General features: G+C 32.0%; 1 protein-coding gene across 1 annotated transcript in view; it reads left to right on the top strand.

The window, feature by feature from the left end:
• Window positions 1–12,469, top strand: part of LOC114334265 (UBX domain-containing protein 4) — a 48,746-nt gene that overhangs the window by 1,172 nt on the left and 35,105 nt on the right. The gene's annotated exons all lie outside the window — the stretch shown is intronic.

Genomic DNA, 12,469 nt, shown 5'->3' with positions numbered 1-12,469 from the left:
TAAATTTACGAACGATTACAAAACGGAAGCGAACAATAATACGACTTTACTACACACAATACCGTCTCTGATGTTATGTTATTTAATAACAGTGATGACTAAGACCATTGTTAAAAAAAGAATTTTAATAGTCTTTTCTAAACAATGCTAACACAGACAGTTTCAAAAAAATAAAGGATAACACAGGTTCCTGTTGTTTTCGACAATGAATGTGGTGTACCATGAGTCATTTTTACTATGTTATATGTAGTTCAATCCGGTTCCATTATCTCTCAAATATTATATTACATAGAGTTGGTACAAAACCTCGTGAACCTTGAAAATGCGTATGTATAACCGAAATAAAATGAAGCCAAAAACATAGGACTATTTTATTTGCTGCGAATTGCGCGACAGGGTCCCATCTGCACCCTGATATTTTCAGTAATGTCGGATTCATCAATCGTTTCGTTCGTATATTGACGTCACCAAATGAATGAATTAGTTTCACGAGATTTTGTAACAGCAATACATTTTTATTGTTGAAATGTTTGTCTGATAAAAATCGGTCCGGGTTAGCCGGAGTTCCGGGTTATCGGGAGCCGACTTATCGGGGTTCCACTGTATTTACTTAATAAAAAGATAGTGCATATACACCAGTATACAGCACACTATTATAATGAATATTGGATCAACTACCAGTTACATTTATATACGCCGTTTCTAGTAGATGTGGTTTAAAATGAATAAGACAGTTTAAAGTACAGTTTAAAATGGCGCACGCAGTAAAGCACGCGGTAAAGATCACCTGTAAGAATGTGTGTGTTTGAGGCATGTACACTTACAATTAATATCTAACTCAATGTGAATTGTTGCTAACATAGTTTTGTGCTAATAATTTTGGTGAAATATCTGTGAAAATCGTAAAATTCGCCAATATTTGCGTTTATTGAGGATCCAATAATCTACAGCGTTGCCAGTTATTCGCTCCGTTGTTTCTTTATAGTGATGGAGGATTTAAAGTGCGGATTTTGTGATCAGACCTGTTATTTTAAAGAGAGTAAAACTCTATTGTTTGGATGTGCTTGTGATAATTGCGAGAAAGTATCATGTAAAGAGTGTAGCAAGATTTCCTCTCAAGAAATAAGATGTGCAATTGCTAAAACCAGAACCATTATAATATGGTGCAAAGATTGCATAAATCAGTTCTCTAGCGCTAAAATTGATGGCCCGATTAGAGACCTCGAAAATGCTGAACTAACCATTCCGCAATTATCAGATGCCATAAAAGAAATTGTAAAATGTGAACTTAGTGAGGTTATGAAGATTATGGAACAGAATCTTCAAGAAAAGCTTGTAATGACGTCTAAAATGGTGATTGAAAGCAACAAGGACTTGGTGAAACTTTTGAGTGATAGTTCGAAACAAAATCAAGTGAAACTTTCGAGTGATGCTTCGAAACCGAATCAGAGGTCTACAGAAAGACGGGTTATCGTGGCAACGCCAACCTCCCCTCCTCCATTGACAGAGGACAATGACGGATCGAAATCAGCTGGCCAGGCAGAAAAAGCCAGCGTTGCCAGTTCTTCCTCTTCTAATTCCAACTTGTCAAAAGACCAGAAGACCTTGGGCCAACCTTGGATAACCTCAGGCCAAAGCAAACATCAAAAAAAGAAGAAATCATAAACAAAAACAAAGATTCTGCTGATAATGACCAAGAATTTACCCTGGTACAGAGAAGAAAGGCCCGGAGAAATGACCAAAACTTCGTTTTGGGTAAAGCGAATTTCCAAGGAGATGAAAATTTTGCTAGTTCTTCTCATAAAGCATATTTTTATCTTGGTCGTGTAAAAGTGGGTATTACACCCACCTTTATTGAACAACACATTTACGGCCGGTTTCACAATCTGTGGTTAACCCTAGCGGTCAACTAACCTTTACCCACAGTCTAACTGACAGTTGCTGTTTCACAACCACAGATTCAATCATGGTTAGTTGACCGTAAGTTTTGTTTTATTTTTCTTATGTTGGTAGGAAATTATGGACAATGATTACCAGAAATAACATTTTTATGGAAGAATTATCAAATCAGCTGATCAGTCAGATGAGTTTCGATTGATTTTTATTAGGATAAATTCAATAAATTGTTATATTTCTTTATGACTATTAATTTGTTGTATATATTTTTTAAGGATTTTATATTTAGTTGTGGAGTTTATTTTGCAAATTAAGGAAAAATAAATGTGTGTATATGTGTGGTTAGGATATTCAGTCAGACTTGTAGTTGATTTGCATAATCATATTTTTGATGTTGATTCTTGCTACCTTGCTTTAAAAATTCATATATTTTAACATACCTCCTATGGAATTAATAAAATTTGATACATGATGGTTGCATCTTAGATTTTGGACCATAAAAATTACTATGCAAAACTTTTTTGAAGTATCATTTTTCGTAAAATTAATATTACAAATGCTTCCCATACGTGGCCAACTAAAGTACACACACTGTATATTACATGCACATTATACATTTTAAGTTTTGTTTAAGAATAATATTTGTTTTGAGGTCTTTCGCCAATATTGTTAAAATTAAATTGTTAATATAAAAACATGTAGCAAGCAAGAGACTATAGTATGTATTAATAATTACCCCAGGAAGCAAATCATTTAAAAATCGAACAATTATTGGCCGCTGAAATGCTAAACGCATTTAAGTACATCATATAAATTCATATCTGTAATTAATAATTTACGTGTATCACTCTACATTCTGTCCTGTCAATAAAACGAAATTAGGTTAGGATAACCTCTGGTTAAGAGCTTAACCATCACTCCAAGCTCTGGTTAAAAATTCTGTCGGTTAACCACAACTTCGCCGTTGACCTGATATTGTGAAACACATATTTCGGGGTAACTTCTGGTTATCTCTTAACCACAAGTTAACTTCGACTTGTGAAACCGGCCGTAAGAAGCAATGCCCGAATATTAGGGATTTTAAGGTTGAAGCCTTACCAGTGAAAGGTGAAAATATCTCCTTCAAAATAAGTATCCATCCAGATGACAAGGAAGATTTTTCGAGGCCAGATATTTGGCCTAAAGGCATCATTTTAAGAAAGTTTTGGATTAGTAATAAACGCCAGTTTGAAAATTTTCGTCAAGGTCGAGGAGATCAGACCTTGATATAACTAAAAACAACTCCTGGAAATCAAAATCAAACATATGTGTTTACTATCTCAATACTGGTGGTATGCGAACAAAAATACAGAGTTTCCATCAAGCTCTGAGTTGTTCCTGCTATGATATAGTAATGATTGCAGAGACATGGTTGAATTCAGATTATTCTGATGCTGAAGTTGGAGTTCCAGAGTATGACATTTATAGATGTGATCGTGAAGTGGGGTTAAACACTCTAAAGACGCGTGGAGGGGGTGTATTAATCGCAGCTAAAAAAAGCCTTTCTGTCCAAAAAATCATAGTTCCTCTTGTTGACTCTGATATATATCAGTTATATCTAACATTTAAAATCAAAACTCAAAATTTTGTTATTGGCTGTGTATATATACCTTCTCCATCACCTTCTCAGTCTTATTTAAGGCATTGTGAATCTGTTGAATATGTTTATAATAATTTTTCAGATAGTTTGTTTGTGTTGGCAGGTGATTACAACCTACCACAAGCTAAATGGGGAAATGATGAGCTGGGCTTGACAGTGACTGGCACTGAAAATGAGTCTGTAAGTATTGTAGCAAATTGCTTTAGTTTCCATAACTTTTTTCAAAAGAATGAGATTTTGAACAACAACGGAGTCTCATTGGACCTGGTTTTTAGTAATTTGGAATCTATTAATGTCACTCCGGCAGTAGATAAAATTTTTGAGAATAGCTTAAGGTACTAGTACACTTTAGAAGATCAAAAATAATAATTATTGTCAAGAATTTTTTTCTCAGAACCTTTATTAAAAATCATCATAAAACTTTTTACATATTAATATCTTACTCTTAGAGAATACAAAAAATATATCTTTTTCATTTATGCACGTACACTAATATTATAAAGGGCGCAAAAGTCGAGGCCTCCAAAAATGATGGCGGACAGTTAATCTCAGGATTGGAATATCTGAAACAAAAAAATCGTACTGCATTTGAAAAAGGAAGGTTTCTTACGTGACAATTTACCACAATTTGACAAAAAAATAAAAAATAAATATTTTTTAACCATAAAAAACTGAAGAAAAACGGGCGATTTTTTTACAAAATTTTTTCAAATTTCTGTAACATCTTTTTTTTGCGGAATTTTTCACTAAAGGTGGTAAATTGTCACGTAAGAAACCATCCTTTTTCAAATGCCGTACGATCTTTTTGTTTCAGAGATCCCAATCCTGAGACTAACTGTCCGCCATCGGAACTACTTTTTTTCGAGGCCTTAACTTTGCCGCCCTGTACAGTATTAGTGTACGAGCATAAATGAAAAAAGATATATTTTTTGTATTCTCTAATAGTTATATATTAATATGTACAAAGTTTTATGTTCATTTTTAATAAAGGCTCTGAGAAAAAAAATCTTAAAAAATTGCTTATTTTTGGTCTTCTAAAGTGTACTAGTACCTTAAATCACACAGCTATCAGTTTTGAACTAGTGTGTGAAGAAAATCTTGATTTTATGAATTATGAGGAATATTTTTATGATTTCAGAAATGGTGACTACTTTTCAATAAATAATTATTTAGCAAGTATAAATTGGGAGGGACTGTTTCTTAGTGGTACAGCTGATAGTATGGTGGTCATTTTTTATGATGTAATTTACTCATTGATAGAACACTTTGTTCCACTTAAGAAATATAAGATCTCTACCTTTCCCTCTTGGTTCTCCTCAGAGCTGCGTAACCTAATTGTATGTAAAAAACAGGCCCACAAACAATATAAAATTAGTAATAGGCAAGATGATTATGACCGTTTCGTGGCTTTAAGAAATCAGTGTGAAATTTTAAGAGCAGACTGTCAGAAACAGTATTTAGATAGGATACAAAACAACATTTCCGATAATCCAAAATATTTTTGGTCTTACATTAAAAGCAAAAGAAATGGGTATAACATACCAACTACAATGGTCTATAATGACAGGGTTGGCTTGAATGTCAAGGACTCTGCCAATATGTTTGCAGAATATTTCTCATCTGTCTACTCAGATGACCAACAAGATACTTTACCTTTTTTTAGTTTTGAAAGTTCGATTTGTTTGAGTTCCATAATACTTACAGCAACTGAGGTCTATGATACTATTGCAAGTTGTAAAAACCGATTATGTGCAGGGCCGGATGGAATCCCAGCCTATTTTCTGAAAAAATGTATATGTGTACTTACAAAACCAATTTTGTTTATTTTTAACAGATCACTTGGTACTGGTAGCTTTCCCAGTCTCTGGAAGAAGAGCTTTTTAAAGCCGATTTTTAAATCAGGTGCAAGGAACGACATATCAAACTATCGAGCTGTCTGTAATCAGCTGCCAAAGTTGCTTGATTGTTTGGTTAGTAAGAAACTGACATGGTGTTTTAGAGGCATTTTTAATCCTGAACAATTTGGCTTATATATATTGGCAATCATATATATAACAGCTTTGAAGAGGGATTCCAGGTTGACTCGATCTATACTGACTTTTCTAAGGCATTTGATCGGGTTAACCATGGGGTCCTATTACAAAAACTAAGAGCTTTGGGTATTGTGGATCCCCTTCTTCAGTGGATTTCAGAATTTATTAGCGGCCGTACGCAGGCAGTTAACTTAGGAGGTGTTACTTCGATTGAAATAACAGTTCCATCGGGCGTGCCGCAAGGCTCTCATTGTGGCCCTGTTTTGTTTTGCTTGTTTCTGGTTGATTTAGTAGAAAAAATTAAAAATTGTAGTGTTCTTATGTTTGCTGACGATGTAAAACTGTTTAGAAAAATTCAATCCTGGGATGATGCTGTTTTACTACAGGAAGATCTTAAATCTTTTTATGATTGGTGCAATTTAAACAGAATGTCACTTAATATAAACAAATGTCATAAAATGATGTTCTCGAGGAAAAGAAATCCAATTACATTCGTTTATTATATTAATAACTTGCCATTAGCCTCTAAAAATGAAGTATCGGATTTGGGAATCTGGTTAGACACCAAACTGTCATTCTCATGCCACATCAATCAAGTAACAAACAGGGCGATGAAAGTACTGGGATTTATCCAACGCACATCTGTAGACCTGTCTTTGTTCACATTTAGAAAACTTTATTGTGGTCTCGTTAGGCCCATTCTAGAGTTTGGATCAGTTGTATGGTCCCCATCATACAACTGTTACATTGAACATATTGAAAGAGTCCAAAATAAATTTTTGAGGGTAGCAGCTTATAAGAGTGGATACAGGAGAGAGGAATATGACTATCAGTGGGTAAGAGATAGTCTAAATTTACCAACACTTGAGTCAAGGAGGACATTGTTAGACTTATGCTTCCTACACAAAGTTATTAATGCTTTCATAGATTGTCCTCAATTGATATCACTTTTTAGTCTTAAAGTTCCTAGTAGAAGCAACAGACAATCAGAAATCTTTTCAGTGCCATTTCACCACACTAATTTTGGTATAAATGAACCGACTACACGATTGGTTCGGAGTGCTAATAGCCTGCCAAGACAAATGGATATTTTTGACTCCAAAATTGGTTTGTTCAAAAAACATCTAAGGGGTATCTTACAATAAGTTTGTTGTAGTTCTGTATTGTTCTTACAATATGTTTGTTTGTATTATTCTGATGTGTTTATTATTTTAATAATTTATTATTGTTGAGGTGTAACTTGTAAAAGTCTTGTTGTGTGTAAAACTTGTAAATGGATGCCGTAAATAAATAAATAAATAAATAAATAAATAAATAAATAAATAAATAAATAAATAAATAAAGATAATTATTTTACACTGGCTAGAAATTTTCTTACCTTTTCATAATATTTTAAAATAAGTAGGGCTGTTGCCAAGTTATTTATACGATTTTGTTTAAAACTTGACTTACCTACTATACGAGGTAAATAATCTTATGATGTTAAAATTTGTATACTGGTCTAATAGCAAAAATAAAAAAATAGCATTACTTTTGGCTTTAATAAAAACTTAAAAGTTTATTACAATATTTCTTTAAAATAAACAATAGAAGTCCAAATGCAGTTATAAACAAAAATCAACAATTTTTAACAAAAAAGGAACCTAAACTAATTATTATTTTTAGGTTAAGTAGGAACTTGGTTTATTGCAACAAGTTGGTATAATAAAAAAAATTAAAAATAATTCTTTAGCATAAGATAAACAATGTAACATCTACAAAGCATCAACCTTAGAACTTAATTAGTCTTCATAACTTTACTCTCTGTTAGAATTGGTTACTAACAAATGGTTAAAAAATAAATGGTATTCTTTAGGAAGTACCAAATTTTTATAAAGATCCAATAGATCTTTATGTTTATTTTTGTCAATGGGAATGGGTTTGTCGTAACAGGTTTTTATGTCAATAACATCAAAATTAAACTCTTTTCTTCTTCGTATAGCTTTAGTGTTGTTCACGCAGTCTATCAATTTGTAAGTATTATCTTGATAACTTGTTTTAAATAAAATCTTAAAGGGATTTGGAGCTTCAATTTTTATTTGACATACTTTATGCCATTGCATTTTAGATCCATCACCTGTAGTTGTCCAGTTATTAATTCGTTTCAGTTCTGCTTTAAAGTTTTTAATTAAATCTTGTGATATCTCTGTGACTTTGTACAGCTTATCATCTGTTTTAGCAAATCTGAAAGCTATGTACCATTGGTCAGGAGTATATAATATTTTGTTCTTGGTCTGTCTTTCTATTAACGCGTGCATACTGTCACCTTCATTTTGTTTGAGTATGACTAATTATCAAAAAGCGATGCCTGATGTCGATGTTAAACTTAAAACAAGATATCATGTACATTTAGAAAACGATCCTGTTCCTGTTCTGACCTCCACAGTTATCGGACCAGAATCGATAATCTTTGATACCTGCACCTACTGTGTCTTCTATCAATTTATATATACAGCTAGCCATCTCATTCGCTCCTCTTTTCGCTGTTTGCTGGTGCCATGAGAAACAGTGACCCTGTCGTGATGCCAGATCAAATACAGTAAAGTTGTATAAAGTAAGCTTTCTCTTATAGTAAAAGGTACTTACATTTCCATTAGGCACGTTTAAGCATTTCTGGAGATCATAAGCTGCTGAAAGGATGTGTCCATCCTGCTCCGCTAATTCTTTATCTTTACCTTTTAATTTTTTAGCTTTATTTTTCTCTGTCAGGTGATGGTCGTGGTTCGCTTTGTCGTTTTCTGTAATATTTTTGTTGTTTTCAAATATATGGCATTCTTCGCAAACATCCTTTTTTGGTTAATGAAAACCAATATCTAAGTTTTTGTTAACAATGTCTTGATATTGTCTTACATTATTAACTTTAGAAGGATAGACATTAGGATCATACATTCTTTATATAGTTTGAACATTTTTGGAAAAGATAGAGAAGCGTCAAGATACTTTTTTTTTTGGCTCTTTGCGAATGTAGTGGTATTCAACAGGAGCAAAAACCTCAACATGATCAATCACACTGCGTTTCATATCATCTGTAATTATTTTTGGATGACTGCTGTGCCTTCCATCTTGATCAATTTCAACAAATCCTTCTCCTTTTCCTATTTTTTGCAGTGTAAACCTTCTCCTAATGCAGTGTAAACAACATTAAAACTTATCGAGAGAGTTCTCAAAAACATTGTTTTGCAGACTGGTATTTTAACAATTGTCAAAGTCAATATTTTCGACCCCCTTTCACCCTGCATTTTACTATTTAAACTTACAGTTAATAATAAAAAACAGCACAACACTATCTATAGTTTTAGTAACGAATAACTAACACAACAATAACGTATGGAACCCTCGTTCATCGTACACTGAGTCAGCAGACACTTGTACCTGGATGAATCCCTCAGAGTGCGGCGTATACAGGTACTACTGTACTTGGCCCGGTATACGGCGTAAAATAATTAATGAAGCTGAAGTTATACCAATTAACGCCACTTTATCTCAGCTATTTTTTTAAATTTTCGATTTTTTATATACCTCGCACCTTGAAAACAAAAGTGGCACTATACTGAAAACATCAATTTTTAGTTATAGCGATATCTGCATTACTTTTGACAAAACGCTCCTATTGCAGAGACTCCTGTTCTAATAGCTCGCATTGTTTCTCCTAGAAGTCGCTAGTGTCACTTTTGACTTTTAGGTGTTTTGTCAATGTGGTAATTTAAAAAGTGGCACTCTATCGGTTTCGTCAGTTTCGTGTCGGTTTCCGGCGGATTGTTGAGGGAGAAGCACGTCGTTGTAAGTAAAAAAGTGACATTTTTTCTTTAGTGCCGGTTTTCACGTAAATTTAAAATGTTAAGTTTCATTAAGTATTATTAATAGTTTGTTTACTTTTACCAAATAAACGATTTTTCTTTTTAATATGACACAATTTCGTTTTATTTTTCTCTTTTTTTATCATTAAGGTAAATATTAACTTGACTTTTTATTCTAATAATAAGAACTTTTATGTAAAACAAAAGTGGCACTATAAGGAATTTTTTTAAAGATTTTTTTCTAAATTAATAGTTACATTATTAACTTGCCTTCTTCGGGAGAAACTAATTGTACTTTAATCAAACTGTTAAATAATATTAATTATAGTATTTAATTCGGTTATTTTAGTTCAACATCCATTACAGAACTGTTCGAAAAACTTTAAACGGTCATACTGAAATATCTAGATTTTGGGATAATGTCACTTTTGTTTTCAAGGTGCGACTGTCTATAGGCAATGGATTGTTATGTCCATAACAACAAAAAATGCAAAAAACATTAATTTGTTAGTTGACTCAGTATACTTAGGAGCCGTCGATTTATTCCCAAAGAAAAGGATTGCTCCCAATATGACCATTGTGAAAGGCTGCCCTGTAGGTTTCTTTGTTTTTGGATTTGGAACACATAATATCAACCCCTGCATATAATAAAGTTGTAACTAACATTTTTGGCGATTTTGAGTTACAGTGGTCTTCTTGTACAACTTTTTATGCTCTATCTTCCAATATGATCGGCGTGGCTGTAACTGCATTTATAAGAAAGAGTCCGAATGGAGTAATACCGTAGATACAAAAAATATTTGAATTATTTGTAGAATAACAGAGTAACTAGAGTTACAATTTTATTCGCCACATAACTGTTGTTACAGTTTTTTTGCCAGACTGTTCCGGTAATTTTGTGCAGGTAGCTACATGTGTGTCAGATAAGAACATTTTAAGTGCAGTTACAAGATTATCCGATGAACTTTATATTTATATCAAAAACTGTAACTACCATAGTAAAAAACTTATCCACTAATAAAAAAGAATAGACCTTATTCTAAAAGAGGAGTTCAACATTTATATAATTGCTGACTTCCTACACTGGAAAAATGTGACATGCATATAAAAAAAGAAAATGAAGAAATTGGTATCTTTTTTTATCATTTCTGAAGAATATCATAAATGATAGTTATGTTATTCTTTGCAGGGGTCTATATGGTGGTGACATCGCATGTACCCAAAAAGAATAAAAATGTATTACTCGTTTCATCATTTCATCACACTTATACAGTAGACTGAGTAGACGAAACTAGCAAGAAGCCAGAGATGATTTTATTCTCTAATGATATTAAAATTTGTAGTAGATATTGTAGATAAAATGGCGTCATCTTTCAATGTGTTTAGAAATTCTAAACAATCACCACTTGTAATTTTTTATGGGGTCCTAAATATTGCCAGTATAAACACTTTTGTAATTACCAAGCATAATAATCCTAACAGGGAATATACTAAACAACGAAGACAAGAAAAAATTAGGAATAGATGTAGCAAAAAGCTATTTGTAATCTAGATAATACCAATTAGTCCAGGGCGGATCTGTTTTGAGATGGACGTTGAGAGGTGACTCAAATTTTTTTGCAGAAATTGCTTGAAAATGAATCAAATAATAATATTTGAGTTATCCTCCCTCTCAAAAAGGTCCGGAACATTGTTTAAATAATCAAAATGTCAAAAATTTAAGGAAAAATTAGATTTTTTTCTTCGTTTTTTGATTATAACTTTAAAAGTATTCATTTCCGAGAAAAGTTGTACTGACTTAAAAGTTGCGTATTTAAATTTCCTACAATATAAAATTGGTTAAAATTTTAAAAAATAGTCACCCTAGTTGCAAAATAGCAATAATTGCGAAAAAACCTTACAAAAACAAGTATTCGCATTTTACGTTTTTCAACCATTCATGCTACACTTAGGACCTTCATATTTCACCCAGAAAAACTTTATGATACAGTAAAATAATACTGTAAATTTCTTTAAGATCGGTTTAATAGATTTTGCAAAATATATTTTGCAATCCAGCTTTCGCAAAAAAATTCATTTTTTCAAAATGTTACAGGACTGAAAATAAAGCAGATAGCAAGTTAAAATTTTTTTTGCTTATAGAAGTGTACTGTACCTTTCATTTGCAATTTTCAAAATTAAAATCGATTAATTACCACGGCGTCAGAAAATTTTTGAAATAAACAATAATTTTTGGTGCTACGCGCAGGACAGCGGTGTTCGATTCACACAAGTTGATTTCCACCAAAATTTCTTCCAATCTCTATCTAATATATTATTTTCTTACTCTATATTTTGTTGTATTTTAATATTTTAATTCCACAAAAATCAAACTAAGTTTATTATTGTTTGTGAAATATTGTTTAAACAATTGCATATGTTTAAAAATAATAAACTTTTATTATTTAAGTTAAAATATATGAACAAAGAAAGTTTTTGCTAATAAAAGTGTAATTTCAAAGGATAGAGTATGTGTTTTTATTTTGCAATAAACACATTTATTTATTTATATCGAAATATAATCAAAATTAAAATGTATCAATCATTATCAAAGGTCATTGGAATGCCCAATCAGAGCAAACTATCCGCTGTCCTGTGCGTAGCACCAATAATTAATGTTTATTTAAAAAAATTCCTGACGCCGTGGTGTTAATCAATTTTAATTTTGCAAAATTGCGAATGAAAGGTACAGTACACTTCTATACGCAAAAAAAATTTCAACTTGCTATCTGCTTTATTTTCAGTCCTGTAACATTTTGAAAAAATGAATATTTTTTACGAAAGCTGGATTGCAAAATTTATTTTGCAAAATATATTGAACTGATCTTAATGAAATTTACAGTATTGTTTTACTGTATCATAAAGTTTTTCAGGGTGAAATATGAAGGTCCTAAGTGTAGCATAAATGGTTGAAAAACGTAAAATACGAATACTTGTTTTTGTATGTTTTTTTCACAATTATTGCTATTTGGCAACAAGGGTGACTATTTTTTAAATTTTTAACCAATTCTATATTGTAGGAAATT

Source organism: Diabrotica virgifera, chromosome 4 (genome assembly GCF_917563875.1).
Source record: "Diabrotica virgifera virgifera chromosome 4, PGI_DIABVI_V3a".
Lineage (NCBI taxonomy): Eukaryota > Metazoa > Arthropoda > Insecta > Coleoptera > Chrysomelidae > Diabrotica > Diabrotica virgifera.
The sequence above is the reverse complement of the archived record's forward strand: the minus strand, read 5'-3'. Positions and strand labels throughout refer to the sequence as shown.